The sequence below is a fragment of the Anomaloglossus baeobatrachus genome, chromosome 9 (assembly GCF_048569485.1).
Source record: "Anomaloglossus baeobatrachus isolate aAnoBae1 chromosome 9, aAnoBae1.hap1, whole genome shotgun sequence".
NCBI classification, from domain to species: domain Eukaryota; kingdom Metazoa; phylum Chordata; class Amphibia; order Anura; family Aromobatidae; genus Anomaloglossus; species Anomaloglossus baeobatrachus.
This window is the reverse complement of record NC_134361.1, coordinates 137,190,359-137,206,702: the sequence shown is the minus strand read 5'-3', so window position 1 is coordinate 137,206,702 and position 16,344 is coordinate 137,190,359.

Sequence of the window (16,344 nt, the reverse complement as noted above, 5' to 3'; positions counted from 1 at the left end):
GGGGCCCGGTGTCAGCGGTCACAGAGAGGAGCTGGCTGCTGATCTGCCTGGCGGCCGCGGGCCCCTAACCTCCCAGCCCGGTCGCAATCGCGACCGCTGCGACTGTCGAGGGTGGAGGAGGGGACGCTGCACTCTCCCACTGCTCGGGTCCGGCTGCAGTTGCTGCTGCGGCTGCTGCTGCTGCTCGGTGGTGGCTCGAGCGGCGCTCCTCGCCCGTGAGTGAAAAGGGGGGCGATTGGTTGTGGGGGTTTGAATTATGGATATTGTCCGTGACGCCACCCACGGTTGTGGTGATTTTGGTGACACCACCGCTGCTCTAGACAGGGATCCCGGGAGCGGTGACTGGGAGCAGCTTGGTTGTTAGTTCTCCCCTCCGTGGGTAGGGGGTTGGTTGTCCCGGGACCCAGTGATGGGGTAGGGGTTGATGGCAGGCAGGTTACGGGACCTGGTGGGGTGCAGGGTTGCAGGGGCAGCGCTGTGCCGCACGGCACGGTGTTACTCACTCAGCCCAATGATGAAGACACAGTTCTCGGTAAAACACACGGCTGGATGGACGGGTCCCACAGACGGCTGTGGTCTTGTTGCTCCCAGCAGGTTGGTGGCAACTGCCTTTCCCTGCACCTAAGATGTCGGTACGGTTCCAATGGGTTCCCACCGGTAACCCGCTCCCCGGCTGGGATATTGGCCGGAGGAGCACCTTTTGCCCACAGGCGCTGGCCCTGAGAAATGGTTGCCTTGGCGATGGCGATGTCTCCCTCTGTTGGTTGGACTGTTGTTTTCTGTTGGGACTTGACTGTTTGGAAACCCAGGAGGTCCCCTTCACTAACGGATTCGGCAAATTCACGGCGACTCCTAGCCTTGCCGGGGTCCGAAAAGCCCCTGCCAGATGGTGCTGGCTTCTCTTTGTGTACCGGTCCGGTACCGCCGGGCCACCGCCCGTCCACGGTCCTTACGGTAGACTCCAATCAGCCACTCCTGCAGACGGTCACCACCGTCTGCCAACCTTGCTGATCTGTCCGGGCCACACACCCGGACCAACTTCAGGCTGCTCAACTACTACTTCCTTCTGCTTACTTTCACTATCAAACTCTATCTACTGGTTTTCCCGCCTCCAGGACTGTGTACTCCTCGGTGGGCGGGACCAACCACCTGGCCCACCCCCTGGTGTGATCATCAGCCCCTGGAGGAAGGCAACAAGGGTTTTGTGTTCTGGCTTTGGTGTGCCTGCTGGGAGTGTGGGTGTTGTGCTCTGTGGCCCCTGGCTTGTCCAGGGCGCCACACGACCGCGGTAGTTACGCCCCTGACTGTATATATACATACACACATATCACTTGCCCTTTGGGGGGAAGGTAGAAGACAAAGGAGAACCATGTGTTTGACTTTACCTTTTTAGATAGGAAGAGCCTTCAACACCTAGCTATAGACATGCCCCCATGACATCACAGTTTACAGCCAATGATAAGGGAAATGAGTCTCCTATGTAACATGACATCATATACTGTGAGGCCCTCTTCTCTCTTAACTTCTCTTGCTTCATGGAGATACAGGGCATATAGCTGAGTATCATCTCATAAAGGCATAGCGTTGGGTGGGCTGTGATATGGTGTGAGTGCTTTATTCAAGGTGGGTGATATGTAATTGAGGGTTTAATATGGTACTTATGAAGGTATTTACTGGTGTTTTCCTGTATTGTATGTGTATATAATTTAGTATATACTTTTCATATGGTAGTATTATATTGTGCATTAAGCGTAGTCTTGTTAGTGAATAATAAACTTGTTATCTTTTATTACAACAAAGTGTCTTGAGTCTGTGCATGTTTGGGATACACCATGAAGATAAAGTAAAGCAGCAATAGTAACAGAGAAATTATACCCTTGGGAATAACCTGAAGACCCACTTCTTCCGACAAGCCTACAACCTGCAGTAACCTTCAGTCTGATATAGCGCTGCATGACCATTTCCACCCTCACCTACAGTATCCTTACCCATCCCCTGTAGACTGTGAGCCCTCACAGTCAGGGTCCTCTCTCCTCCTGTAACAGTCTGTGCCTTGTATTCAGGGCCGGCTTCAGCTCCCAGCAAACCCGGTCAAATGCCAGGGCCCTGGGCTACCGGGGGGGCCCACTCACGGTGGCAGGAGTGGCGTACCACTACTCAGGGGGGCCCGGTGCCCGCACTGTCACCGGCCTCCTCCCCGCCAAGTATCGTGCTTTAAAATGTATCGGCATCACAGTTGCCAATACAATTCAGAGCAATGATGAGAAGGAGAAGGAAGGAGGCACGCTCCCTCTCTAATCATTCTCCCAGCTATGTCTGTCGGCGCTCTGACAGATCAGCAGCGGAGCTTGGTGACGTCATCACTGCGTGCCTACAGTGAGGTCAGAGTGACATCAGTGGATGCGCTGAGGAGACCAGAGCAGTTGGGGAACGAGGAGAAGTGAGTATGTACATTCCCTGTGGCCAGACGACCATGAGAGTGCATTAAATGATATGGTGGCTGTATACTACATGAGGGTGCCTTACGCTATCTGGGTCTGTATTGTGCTGTATGTGGGCTGTATACTACATGAGGGTGCCTAATGCTATCTGGGTCTGCACTGTGCTATATGTGGGCTGTATACTACATGAGGGTGCCTAATGCTATCTGGGTCTGCACTATGCTATATGTGGGCTGTATACTACATGAAGGTGCCTAATGCTATCTGGGTCTGCATTGCACTATATGGGGGCTGTATATTATATAAGGGTGCCTAATGCTATATGGGTCTGCATTGTGCTATATGGGGGCTGTTTAATGTTATATGGGGGTTGCATAGTGCCATATGGGGGCTGCATAGTGCCATATGGGGGCTGCATAGTGCAATAAGGGGGCTGCATAATGCTACATACGGGCTACATAATACTATATGGAGAACTATGGGGGCTTCATAACACTATATGGAGGAATATGGGGACTGCATATTACTATACCCCCAGAGTTGTATGTCCCCTCCACCCCGGTGATGTAAACTCCCCTCAGAGCTGTATGTCCCCCCACCCCAGTGCTGTATTCCCCCCAGAGCTATATGTCCTCCCACCCAAGAGCTGTATACCCCCAGAGCTGCATGTCACCCCCACACCTCAGAGCTTTTTGTCCCCCCACCTCAGAGTCACTGCCCCCTTCTAGAGCTGTATGATCCCCATTGCTGTATACCCCTTTCCTCAGCAATATGTATGCCCCCAATAATGTGTATGTCCCAAGCCTCTCTTGTGATGTATATACAGCAGTGTTAGTGTGCTCTATGTGCGGCCATATCTGTTAGTGACTGCCACCAATCAAGGAGGAGCTGGATGGAGACAAGCGGGGAGGTGAATGAGGCTGTTGCTGGCTTCACAATATTAGAAATATATCTAATATGTAAAGCTGAGTGTATGTGTGTATGTATGTGTGTGTGTGTGTATGTCCGCTAAAGGAATCCGCACCGTCGCATTTACAATCACAAAAGTTTGCACAAACGCCTCATGTGACTCAGGGAACGTCATAGACTATGTTTTGACTGGAAAATTTAACCCGGCACTTTACAGTCACTCTCCAAAAATCCTGCCTCCATTAGAGTCAATGGCGCTGGAAGCCACAGGTTATTATTAGCAGCTGTGATTGGTTGCTATAGGAATGAAAGACATTATTAGTATAAGAAGCTCATGTGTGAGGTAATATGATGTCGGTAGAGAAGGATAGAGACAGACAGAGACAGACAGACACAAAGGCTGACAGACACAGACAGGGAAAGTGACAGGCACAGACACACAGGGAAAGAGACAGAGAGATAGACGGGGAAAGAGATAGACAGAGACAGATGGGGAAAGAGACAGACGGGGAAAGAGAAAGACTGGGAAAGAGACAGACAGAGATAGACAGAGACAGACGGGGAAAGAAACAGACGGGGAAAGAGACAGACCAGGAAAGAGACAGACAAAGAAAGAGACATAGAGATAGAGACAGGCAGACAGGGAAAGAGACAGACAGAGAGACAAAGACAGATGGGAAAAGAGACAGACCTGGAAAACAGACAGACCTGGAAAAGAAACAGATCTAGCAAAGAGACAGGCCTTGGAAAGAGACAGACCTGGGAAAGAGAGAGATGGGGAAAGAGAGAGATGGAGAAAGAGAGACGGGGAAAGAGAGAGAGATGGGGAAAGAGACAGGCACAGACAGACAGGGAAAGAGAGAGAGAGAGACAGATGGGGAAAGAGAGAGACGGGGAAAGAGAGAGACGAGGAAAGAGAGAGATGGGGAAAGAGAGACGGTGAAAGAGCGAGACGGGGAAAGAGCGAGACGGGGAAAGAGTGAGATGGGGAAAGAGACGGGGAAAAAGAGAGACAGGGAAAGAGATGGGGAAAGAGATAGACAGGGACAGATGGGGAAGGAAACAGACGGGGAAAGAGACAAACCGGGAAAGAGACAGACAAGGAATGAGACATAGAGATAGAGACAGGCAGAGAGGGAAAGAGACAGACAGAGATACAGACAAAGACAGATGGGAAAAGAGACAGACTTGGAAAAGAGACAGATCTAGGAAAGAGAGACTGGGAAAGAGAGAGACGGGGAAAGAGAGACGGGGAAAGAGAGAGAGGCGGGGAAAGAGACAGGCACATACAGACAGGGAAAGAGAGAGAGAGACAGACAGGGAAAGAGACAGAGAGAGAGAGACAGACACAGACGGGGAAAGAGAGAGACGGGAAAAGAGAGAGACGGGGAAAGAGAGAGACGGGGAAAGAGAGAGACAGGGAAAGAGCGAGACGGGGAAAGAGACAGGGAAAGAGAGAGACAGGGAAAGAGATGGGGAAAGATACAGAGAGAGACATATAGACAGAGACAAAGAGACAGGGATAGAGACAGACATACACACACATACAGACACAGAGATAGAGAGAGACAGAGATACTGATACAGAGACAAACAGAGAGATAGACACAGAAACATAGACACAGACATACACACAGAGACAGACAGGGAAAGAGATAGAGAGACAGAAAGACAGAGACAGACAGACAGAGACTGGCAGAGAGACAGAGACAGTTACTATCCTGGGCAACGTCCGGGTACTACAGATAGTAGATATATAAAAATATAAAAAAAATGTGTCTGTGTGGGCATGTATGATGTGTATCTATGTATGTCACTGTATATGACTGTCTAAATTTATGTCTATTTATGTGTTTTTGTGAATTTCTCTTTTACTATATATGTGTACGCATGCCTGTATGTGTATGTATCTGTGCATGTCTATGTGTGGATTGGGCACACTGAGACTCTTTCGCCCAGGGCCCACAAAAACCTGGAGCCGGATCTGCTTGTATTGTTTATGATTATCATACTTGTCCCTACTATGTTTACCCCTTTTCACATATAACGCATCATGGAATAAATGGCTTTTTAATAATAAATAATATATACAGTATATCTATAGTGTTGGAATAGCCAGCCCTTTCACACAGGCAGCGTGGCATTCCCCTTTCACACAGGGCAGATTTTCATAACCCCTTTTACAGCATTAATCTGAGATAAGAAGTTAAAGATTGAAGCCAAAATATTAACACAGGAAATTCAGGGCTGCCTGTCTTATCATAGTATCATAGTATCATAGTTTTTAAGGTTGAAGGGAGACTCTAAGTCCATCTAGTTCAACCTGTAGCCTAACATGTTGATCCAGAGGAAGGCAAAAAAAACCCCAATGTGGCAAACAAGTTCCAATGGGGAAAAAATTTCCTTCCTGACTCTACATCCGGCAATCAGACTAGTTCCCTGGATCAATACCCTGTCATAAAATCTAATATACATAACTGGTAATATTACATTTTTCAAGAAAGGCGTCCAGGCTCTGCTTAAATGTTAGTAGTGAATCACTCATTACAACATCATGCGGCAGAGAGTTCCATAGTCTCACTGCTCGTACAGTAAAGAATCCTCGTCTGTGATTATGATTAAACCTTCTTTCCTCAAGACGTAGTGGATGCCCCCGTGTTCCAGTCGCAGGCCTTGGTGTAAAAAGATCTTTGGAAAGGTCTCTGTACTGTCCCCTCATATATTTATACATTGTGATTAGATCCCCCCTAAGCCTTCGTTTTTCCAAACTAAATAACCCCAAGTTTAATAACCTGTCTTGGTATTGCAGCCCACCCATTCCTCTAATAATCTTGGTGGCTCTTCTCTGCACCCTCTCCAGTTCAGCTATGTCCTTCTTATATATCGGTGACCAGAATTGTACACAGTATTCTAAGTGTGGTCGCACTAGTGACATGTACAGAGGTAGAACTATATTTTTTTCATGAACACTTATACCTCTTTTAATACATCCCATTATTTTATTAGCCCTGGCAGAAGCTGCCTGACACTGTCCACTAAAGTGAAGTTTACCATCCACCAATACACCCAAGTCTTTTTCTGTGTCTGTTTTACCCAGTGTTCTACGATTAAGTACATAATCATAAATGTTATTTCCTCTACCCAAGTGCATGACCTTACATTTATCTACATTAAACTTCAATTGCCACTTCTCAGCCCAATCCTCCAATTTACATAAATCTCCCTGTAATATAAAATTATCCTCCTCTGTATTGATTACCCTGCAGAGTTTAGTATCATCTGCAAATATTGAAATTCTACTCCGCATGCCCCCAACAAGGTCATTTATAAATATGTTGAAAAGAAGTGGGCCCAATACTGACCCCTGTGGTACCCCACTATGAACTGAGACCCAGTCCGAGTACGTACCATTAATAACCACCCTTTGTTTCCTATCACTTAGCCAGTTTTTAACCCAGTTACACATATTTTCCCCTATCCCCATTATTCTCATTTTATGTACCAACCTTTTGTGTGGCACCGTATCAAAAGCTTTTGAAAAGTCCATATACACAACATCCACTGCATTTCCCTGGTCCAGACTTGAACTTACCTCTTCATAGAAGCTGATCAAATTAGTTTGACAGGATCGATCCCTCATAAACCCATGTTGATACTCTGTCATAAGGTTATTTTTCTTGAGATACTCCAATATAGCATCTCTCAAGAAACCCTCAAGGATTTTACCAACCGTAGAGGTTAAACTTACCGGTCTATAATTTCCCGGCTCAGTTTTTGTCCCCTTTATAAATTAAATTTTTAACCAGGACAGCCGGGGCTAGAACTCGTGAACTAATGCTTCTTAGGCGAGCACTCTAACCATTCAGCCACTAGCTCTAATAAAATTCACAAATTCATTCCTACTGTAACAATTCAATGAGATTTTTTTTTTTGCAAATGATTGATGAATGATTTGAGCCCCCCTGACCCATCACGGCAAAGCTCTATAGCATACCTCCCCTCCCGGATTCTGCGGGACTGCCACAATTTTTCAGGTCTGTCCCGCACTCCCGCGGCTCACAGCTGATGTCCCGACTCCTCCCCTCAGTGTAGTGAATAAATTAAATTAAATTATTATTGGCTCTGACCGGGACTCAAACTCGTGAAACTCATTGCTCCATAGGCAGCAGCTCTACCTCTGAGCCACTGCCCATATTGTCTTGTCACAGTCCAATCTGTTGTTTGTTTATGTTTTTTTAAACAGCAGGACCCTTATGATTACAGAGCTACAAAGTCACAAACACATCAGTCCAACATGCCCCCTGCTGTGATTGACACCTCACTGTCAATATACAATCTCTATAAAGAGCCTGGTGTGGTCGGAGATAGCTCTCTAGAATCAGCTGCATGCCAAATCTAACAATTCTAATTGTATCAGAACCTCTGCAACCAGTAATCTAAGTAATACATCATTGGATTCAGGATCTCTTTGCCCACATCATGCTGCTCTCAGATGAGGTAGCAAAAACCTGCTGACAGATTAGTAGAGATGAGCCACACCCCTAGCATTCGAGTTCGGTTCGGTTCGTCGAACGGAGGCTCCGTTCGACGAATTGTTCGACGAACCACTCGAACCCCAATGAAAACAATTGGAGGCAAACACAAACACATAAAAACACATTATATATGTACTCATACAGTTAATAAACATTGCCATAACACTTACAGGTCCCTGCGACGCGTCCTGCACTCTGTCTCCCGCCGCTTTTCCTTCCGTTAATCGCCGCGTCCTCCCGGTAACCAGCACTGATGATAGGACCTATAGTGACGTCAAAATAGCATGTGACCAGTCAGGTGTCTATTATCTCATTGGCTACAGACTGGTCACATGGCTAGACGTCATGCTAGGTCCTGTCAGTGCATCTCTCCGGTAAGCGGTGCTTATTTGAGCATGTCCTTTTACCGGCGAGATGCTCTGGCACATGGTCGGCTTCCCTGTCCATGCATGTCGGCGCTCTTTACAGAGTTAGCCCACATGCAGGGACTAGATGCCACAACCGGTGAATAGCAGCACCAGGAATCACTGGTTCGGAGTAACGTTGCTATGGTAACTAGAGATGAGCGAACAGGTCGCGGTTCGGCTCGAGCTTGGTTCGCCGAACGGAGGTCTTGTTCGAGTTCAGTTCGGCGAACCGGTTCGGCGAACCACTCGAACCCATAGGAAACAATGGGAGGCAATCACAAACACATAAAAACACCTAGAAACCACCCTCAAAGGTGTCCAAAAGGTGACAAAAAACTCACAGCACAACACAAACACATGAGAAAGTGACAAGAACAAATTCTCATGCGAAAACAAAACAGCGTTAGGAGGAAAAAGAGGACGAGACACAGATATAGGCATGGCATGCCCTTCTAAAACCATGTAAAACACCGCAAGGTGACTCCAAGCGGAGTCTCCCTTTTTTCCAAAAATTAGGCCACACAGACACCCCTTCAGTGGCAGCACTTGTGCCCCAGTCGTACACTTCACAGGTAGATTTGCATCAAGCACATTCAAAAATACGCCATCCTTAACCGTCCCCAGGATGACACCGGGGTAGGTAGCAAAGTCTTTGCTGAACCATGACTTGTTCATCTTGACTCCTTTCTAAAAACATAGCAAGGGTTACTCCAAGCGGAGTCTCCCTTTTTCCAAAAATTGGGCCACACAGACACCCCTTCAGTGGCAGCACTTGTGCCCCAGTTGTACACTTCACAGTTAGATTTGCATCAAGCACATTCAAAAATACGCCATCCTTAACCGTCCCCAGGATGACACCGGGGTAGGTAGCAAAGTCTTTGCTGATCCCAGATTTGTTCATCTTGGATCATTTTTAGAAACACTGTAAGCAAGGGTTACTCCAAGCGGAGTCTCCCTTTTTTCCAAAAATTGGGCCACACAGACCCCCTTCAGTGGCAGCACTTGTGCCCCAGTTGTACACTAGAGATGAGCGAACCGGTCGCGGTTTGGCTCGAGTTCGGTTCGCCGAACGGAGGTCTCGTTCAGTTCGGTTCGACGAACCACTCGAACCGCATAGGAAACAATGGGAGACACAGATATAGGCATGGCATGCCCTTCTAAAATCATGTAAAACACCGCAAGGTTACTCCAAGCGGAGTCTCCCTTTTTTCCAAAAATTGGGCCCCACACACACCCACCCCTTCAGTGGCAGCACTTGTGCCCCAGTTGTACACTTCACAGGTAGATTTGCATCAAGCACATTCAAAAATACGCCATCCTTAACCGTCCCCAGGATGACACAGGGGTAGGTAGCAAAGTCTTTGCTGAACCATGACTTGTTCATCTTGGCTCCTTTTAAAAAACACAGCAAGCAAGGGTTACTCCAAGCGGAGTCTCCCTTTTTTCCAAAAATTGGGCCACACAGACACCCACCCCTTCAGTGGCAGCACTTGTGCCCCAGTTGTACACTTCACAGTTAGATTTGCATCAAACACATTCAAAAATACGCCATCCTTAACCGTTCCCAGGATGGCACCAGGATAGGTAGCAAAGTCTTTCCTGAAACATGACTTGTTCATCTTGGCTTCTTTTTAAAAACACAGCAAGCAAGGGTTACTCCAAGCGGAGTCTCCCTTTTTTCCAAAAATTGGGCCACACAGACACCCACCCCTTCAGTGGCAGCACTAGTGCCCCAGTTGTACACTTCACAGGTAGATTTGCATCAAGCACATTCAAAATCCACAAGCATTTACTCTCCCCAGGATGACACAGGGGTAGTAAATTCCTTGTGGATCCATGACTTGTTCATTTTGATGAACGTTAGTCTGTCCACATTGTCACTGGACAGACGCTTGCGCTTATCTGTTAGCACACACCCAGCAGCACTGAAGACACGTTCAGAGACAACGCTGGCAGCTGGACACGACAAAATCTCCAAGGCGTAAGTGGAGAGCTCTGGCCATTTTTCAAGATTTGAAGCCCAAAATGAGCAAGGCTCCATTTGCAAAGTCATGGCATTGATGTTTATTTGGAGATACTCCTGTATCATCCTCTCCAGCCGTTGACTATGTGTCAGACTTGTTGTCTCTGGTGGCCTTGCAAAGGATGGTCTAAAAAAATTGTGAAAAGATTCAATAAAATTACTGTTACCAGCACCAGATACGGTGCTACTGGTACGGGTAGACTGTTGAAGATGACGAGACCGTCCATGTTTGTCAAGTTACAACTGGGAGATTCACTCCGTGCACCATGGTTGTTTGGTGGAAAAGCCGAGCTAAGATCGAGTAACAGCTTCTGCTGATACTCCTGCATACGTGCGTCCCTTTCTATGGCTGGAATTATATCACAAAATTTGGACTTGTACCGGGGATCTAATAGTGTGGCAAGCCATTAGTCATCATCACTTCTAATTTTGACAATACGAGGGTCATGTTGGAGGTAGTGCAGCAAGAAGGCGCTCATGTGTCTTGCGCAGCCATGTGGACCAAGTCCACGCTGTGTTTCTGGCATAGAGGTGCTAACCGTACTTTCTTCCTCTGACATCTCCCCCCAACCTTTTTCAACTGAAATTTAACCAAGGTCTCCCTCATCCGCTGAGTCTTCCATGTCCATGGACAGCTCATCCTCCATTTTTCATGTTCTCCTGCACCTTCCTCAACATTTTGCCTGCTACTATGTGCCCTTGTTGATCCCTGTCCCCCATGGTCCCATGCCTGCCGCGTTGGTGATGATGAACGTCTGGACCTTGGTGATGTTGTTGTGTCTTGGGCATATGAATCCTCCTGTAGTTCCTCCCCTTCCTGTTGTCCCATCCCCTGACTTTGAATAGTGTTTAGCGTGTGCTCCAGCATGTAAATGACTGGAATTGTCATGCTGATAATGGCATTGTCAGCGCTAAACATATTCGTCGCCATGTCGAAACTGTGCAGAAGGGTGCATAGGTTCTTGATCTGAGACCACTCCATCAGGGTGATCTGCCCCACCTCTGCATCTCGTTGGCCCAGGCTTTACATCATGACGTATTGCACCAGGGCTCGGCGGTGCTGCCACAGTCGCTGTAACATGTGGAGAGTCGAATTCCAGCGTGTTGGCACATCGCACTTAAGGCGATGAACCGGCAGGCCGAAAGACTTCTGGAGTGATGCAAGCCGCTCAGCAGCGGTGGTTGAACGACGGAAGTGAGCAGACAGTTTTCGTGCCCTGGTCAGAAGGCCATCTAGGCCAGGATAGTGTGTTAAAAATTGCTGGACAACAAGGTTCAACACGTGAGCAATACAAGGCATGTGTGTCACCTTGCCCAGGCAAAGGGAAGCACCCAGGTTTGCAGCATTGTCGCACACGGCCTTACCAGGCTGAAGGTTGAGTGGAGACAACCATTTATTAAACTCAGTCTTCAGAGCTGCCCACAACTCAGCCGCTGTGTGACTCTTATTTCCAAGACATTTCAAGATAAAGACTGCCTGATGCCGTTGCGCTCTGCTGCCAGCATAGTAATGAGGTGTGTGTGATTCCTTCTGCGCAGTTAGAATGCTGGTGGCCTGACCAGGCAGGCTTGGGGCGGAGGTGGAGGACCCAGACGAGGTGGAGGAGGCAGAAGCAGTGGCGGAACTTGGACAGACAGAGGATTGACACACAAGTCGTGGGGATGGCAAGACTTGTGCAGCAGACCCTTCACCATCTATCACCATAGTTACCCAGTGCCCAGTCAGCGACATGTAACGTCCCTGTCCATGCTTACTGGTCCAATTATCGGTGGTGAAATGCATCCGTTCACACACAGAGTTTCTCAAGGAAGCAGTGATGTTGTGTGCGACATGCTGGTGTAGCGCAGGCACACCTTTCTTACAGAAGTAGTGGCGACTGGGCATCTGGTACTGGGGCACAGCGACAGACATAAGGTCTCTAAAATCCTGTGTGTCCACCAGGCAGAAAGGCAGCATTTCGGTAGCCAAGAGCTTACAGAGGGATAAAGTCAACCTCTTAGCTTTGTCATGGGTCGCAGGAAATGGCCTTTTATTTGTCCACATCTGAGGGACAGAGATCTGGCTGCTGTGTGTAGACGGTGGTGAGTAGGGTGTCCGTGAAAAAATGCAGGTTTGTGAGGAAAGTGCAGGCGTAGACATGATGTGTCCTTCATCTAACGTTGATGCTATCGATGTCTGAGACAGCTGTACAAACGCACTTGTTTCCCCTTCCAAACCAAATGACGACCTACCAAGCAAACTGCTTTTTGCGGTTACAGTGGTGGAAGTTGTGCGTGGAAAACCAGGTGTGACAGCTGTCCCCACAGTCCTAGAAGATGAAGAGCGCGCGGTTGCACTTGAAGGGGCAGGCAGTGGATGGTTCGTTCTGCTAGACAGCATTGCAGCACTGTGAGCTTCCCACTGGGACATATGATATTTATTCATGTGACGATTCATGGAAGAAGTTGTCAGACTCCTGAGGTTTTGCCCTCTACTAACAGAATCACGACAAATTTTACATATCACATGATTTGGGCGATCTTTTCCTATGTCAAAAAAGGTCCAGGCTAGGCAAGGCTTAGAGGGCATGCGACCTGCTGAGCCTCCTTGACTAAAGCTCAGAGGCAGAGTGGTGGCTGAGGATGCAGTTGTAGACGTGCTACCAGTACTACTCCTCTGTCCAGGAAGGCGCAAGGTAACTTCGTCGTCAGTAGCATACTCTTCCACCGCCTCTGTTGACCTCCTCGAGTGCCTGACTGTGGGTTGACAGTAGGTGGGATCTAGAACTTCCTCATCAAGCGTTGTGATTGCACTCCTCTCACCCTCAGACCGAGACTCTTCCTGACGTGAACAAATATTTAAGTTGTCATCTCAATCTGGTATCTGCGTCTCATTGTCATCAGTATGTTCCTCATTGTCTATAACAACAGGTGTTACAGTTTGTGAATAAGGGTCAAGATTATGCTCAGAAGCTTGGTCCTCTCTGCCTAAATCAGAGTCACAAAGGTTCTGGGCATCACTGCAGACCACTTCCTGGTCTGTACTCACTGTAGCTTGGGAGCAGACCTCTGAATTCCCAGTCTATAGTGTGACTGAACAGCTCTGCAGACTCAGCCATCTGAGTTCCACCATACTGTGCAGGGCGGATGGAGACTTCAGAGCTGGGAGAAAGCAAGTGTGATTGGGATGACAACTCAGAGGACTGGTGTTTTTGGATGCGGTAGTTGAGGTGGCGGAGAGGGCACTTGTTGGAGCACTTGAGATCCATTCAAGCATTTTTTTTTTTGGCCATCATCTACCTTTGTTCCAGTTGTTCGTGTCCATAAAAAAGGGAGCACATCGGATTGTCCACGGTAAGTAGTAGGCATCTTACTTTTGCTGGAAGATGGTCTATCTTAAGCAGATGTTAATGGAGCTTTGCCACCTTCCCCATGAACAAACCCTTTTTTTTCCTTTTCCAATACGCCTCTTCCCCTTTCCACCAGCATCTGTCATTTTGCCACTCATTTTGGTGGCGACAAGATTGTGCACTTAAAATGTGGTAGTAAGAATTGAGAGGTTGTATAGATTGCAGCGGTGGTCTATCTTTATTAACAGCAGAAAAAACAACAATAACTATCCCTGATAATGCAACTATGGCCCTTAAACTGGCAGCATAGTTTGCTAGTATAATGGCTTATTAACAATGAGTTTGAGTGTGCAATGCAGTGGTGCTGCAAATAGCTTTGCACCAGTGGGACACTAATGGAAGTCCAACAGCCACTTTTAGGATGCCACTAAGTTTACTCAGTGTTTGCTAGTATAATGGCTTAGTAACAATGAGCTTGAGTGTGCAATGCAGTGGTGCTGTAAATAGCTTTGCACCAGTGGGACACTAATGGAAGTCAAACAATCACTTTTAGGATGCCACTAAGTTTACTAAGTGTTTGCTAGTATAATGGCTTAGTAACAATGAGCTTGAGTGTGCAATGCAGTGGTGCTGTAAATAGCTTTGCACCAGTGGGACACTAATGGAAGTCCAACAGCCACATTTAGGATGCCACTAAGTTTACTCAGTGTTTGCTAGTATAATGGCTTAGTAACAATGAGTTTCAGTGTGCAATGCAGTGGTGCTGCAAATAGCTTTGCACCAGTGGGACACTAATGGAAGTTCAACAGCCACTTTTAGGATGCCACTAAGTTTACTCAGTGTTTGCTAGTATAATGGCTTATTAACTATGAGTTTGAGTGTGCAAAGCAGAGGTGCTGCAAATAGATTTGCACTAGTGGGACATTAATGGAAGTCCAACAGCCACTTTTAGGATGTTACTAAGTTTACTCAGTGGTTGCTAGTATAATGGCTTAGTAACAATGAGTTTGAGTGTGCAATGCAGAGGTGCTGCAAATAGATTTGTACTAGTGGGACACTAATGGAAGTCCAACAGCCACTTTTAGGATGCCACTAAGTTTACTCAGTGTTTGCTAGTATAATGGCTTAGTAACAATGAGTTTGAGTGTGCAATGCAGAGGTGCTGTAAATAGATTTGCACTAGTGAGACACTAATAGAAGTCCAACAGCCACTTTTAGGATGCCACTAAGTTTACTCAGTGTTTGCTAGTATAATGGCTTAGTAACAATGAGCTTGAGTGTGCAAAGGGCAGGAGGGTACAGTGGCAGGGTTGTGGGTCAGTGTACAGGAAAGGAAGCCTCACTTTCTATACCTCCTAATGGGGAAATGCAGCGAGGAAGTCCCTGACCTTAGCTACACAGACGCTGTTATCTGTAGCTGTTAAAATCAGTTTCCACGGATCTGACTGTCACCTATGGCTCTGACCCTGCTGGTATTAGCCCTTACAAGGGTTAATAGAAACTTCTTTCCCTATTCTGTATAGCGCTGTGTGTAGAGCGTACACAGCAGTATCGGAGACAGGAGCTACGCCAGCGGTGACTGACAACCAGACGCAGAAGAGATAATGGCGTCCGGACGGGCAGATACCCGTTTTTATAATGCAGGGACATGTGACATGGACATCCTATCACACATGCCGTTGCTTCTCTGGCTAAAAGTCCACTTAGCTGTGTGTGTCTGGGATTGGCTGACATGCTGGCCCTCCCCACTACACGCGCTCGCTTAGGAAGACAAGGGAAAAAAAAAAATGGTGATCGCCATTATCCCAGCAGCAGTGATCTGAATGCGCTGTTCTCACACACTATACGCAGAAATTTAATAATAGTGTGAGTCACAGAGTGACTTACACTATTACAGCGGAAAGCCAGCTAGTAATTAGCTTGGCTTTTTGCTGCTAGAACCGTTCTTGAATGTAACTCAAGCTAACGAACTTTTAGCAAAAAGTTCGAGTTCTAGTTCGATCTAGAACACCCCCCAAAATCACTCGAACCACGAACCGCAAACCACGCTCAACTCTATTGTACACTTCAGAGGTAGATTTGCATTAAGCACATTCAAAATAAAAAAGCATTTATTCTCCCAGGATGACACAGGGGTAGTAAATTCCTTGCGGATCCATGACTTGTTCCTTTTGATGAACGTTAGTCTGTCCACATTGTCACTGGACAGACGCGTGCACTTATCTGTCAGCACACACCCAGCAGCACTGAAGACACGTTCAGAGACAATGCTGGCAGCTGGACACGACAAAATCTCCAAGGCGTAAGTGGAGAGCTCTGGCCATTTTTCAAGATTTGAAGCCCAAAATGAACAAGGCTCCATTTGCAAAGTCATGGCATCGATGTTCATTTGGAGATACTCGTGGGAGATTCACTCCCTGCACCACGGTTGTTTGGTGGAAAAGCCGAGCTAAGATCGAGTAACAGCTTCTGCTGATACTCCTGCATACGTGCGTCCCTTTCTATGGCTGGAATTATGTCACAAAATTTGGACTTGTACCGGGGATCTAATAGTGTGGCAAGCCAGTAGTCATCATCACTTCTAATTTTGACAATATGAGGGTCACGTTGGAGGTAGTGCAGCAAGAAGGCACTCATGTGTCTTGCGCAGCCATGTGGACCAAGTCCACACTGTGTTTGTTGCATTGAGGTGCTTACCGTT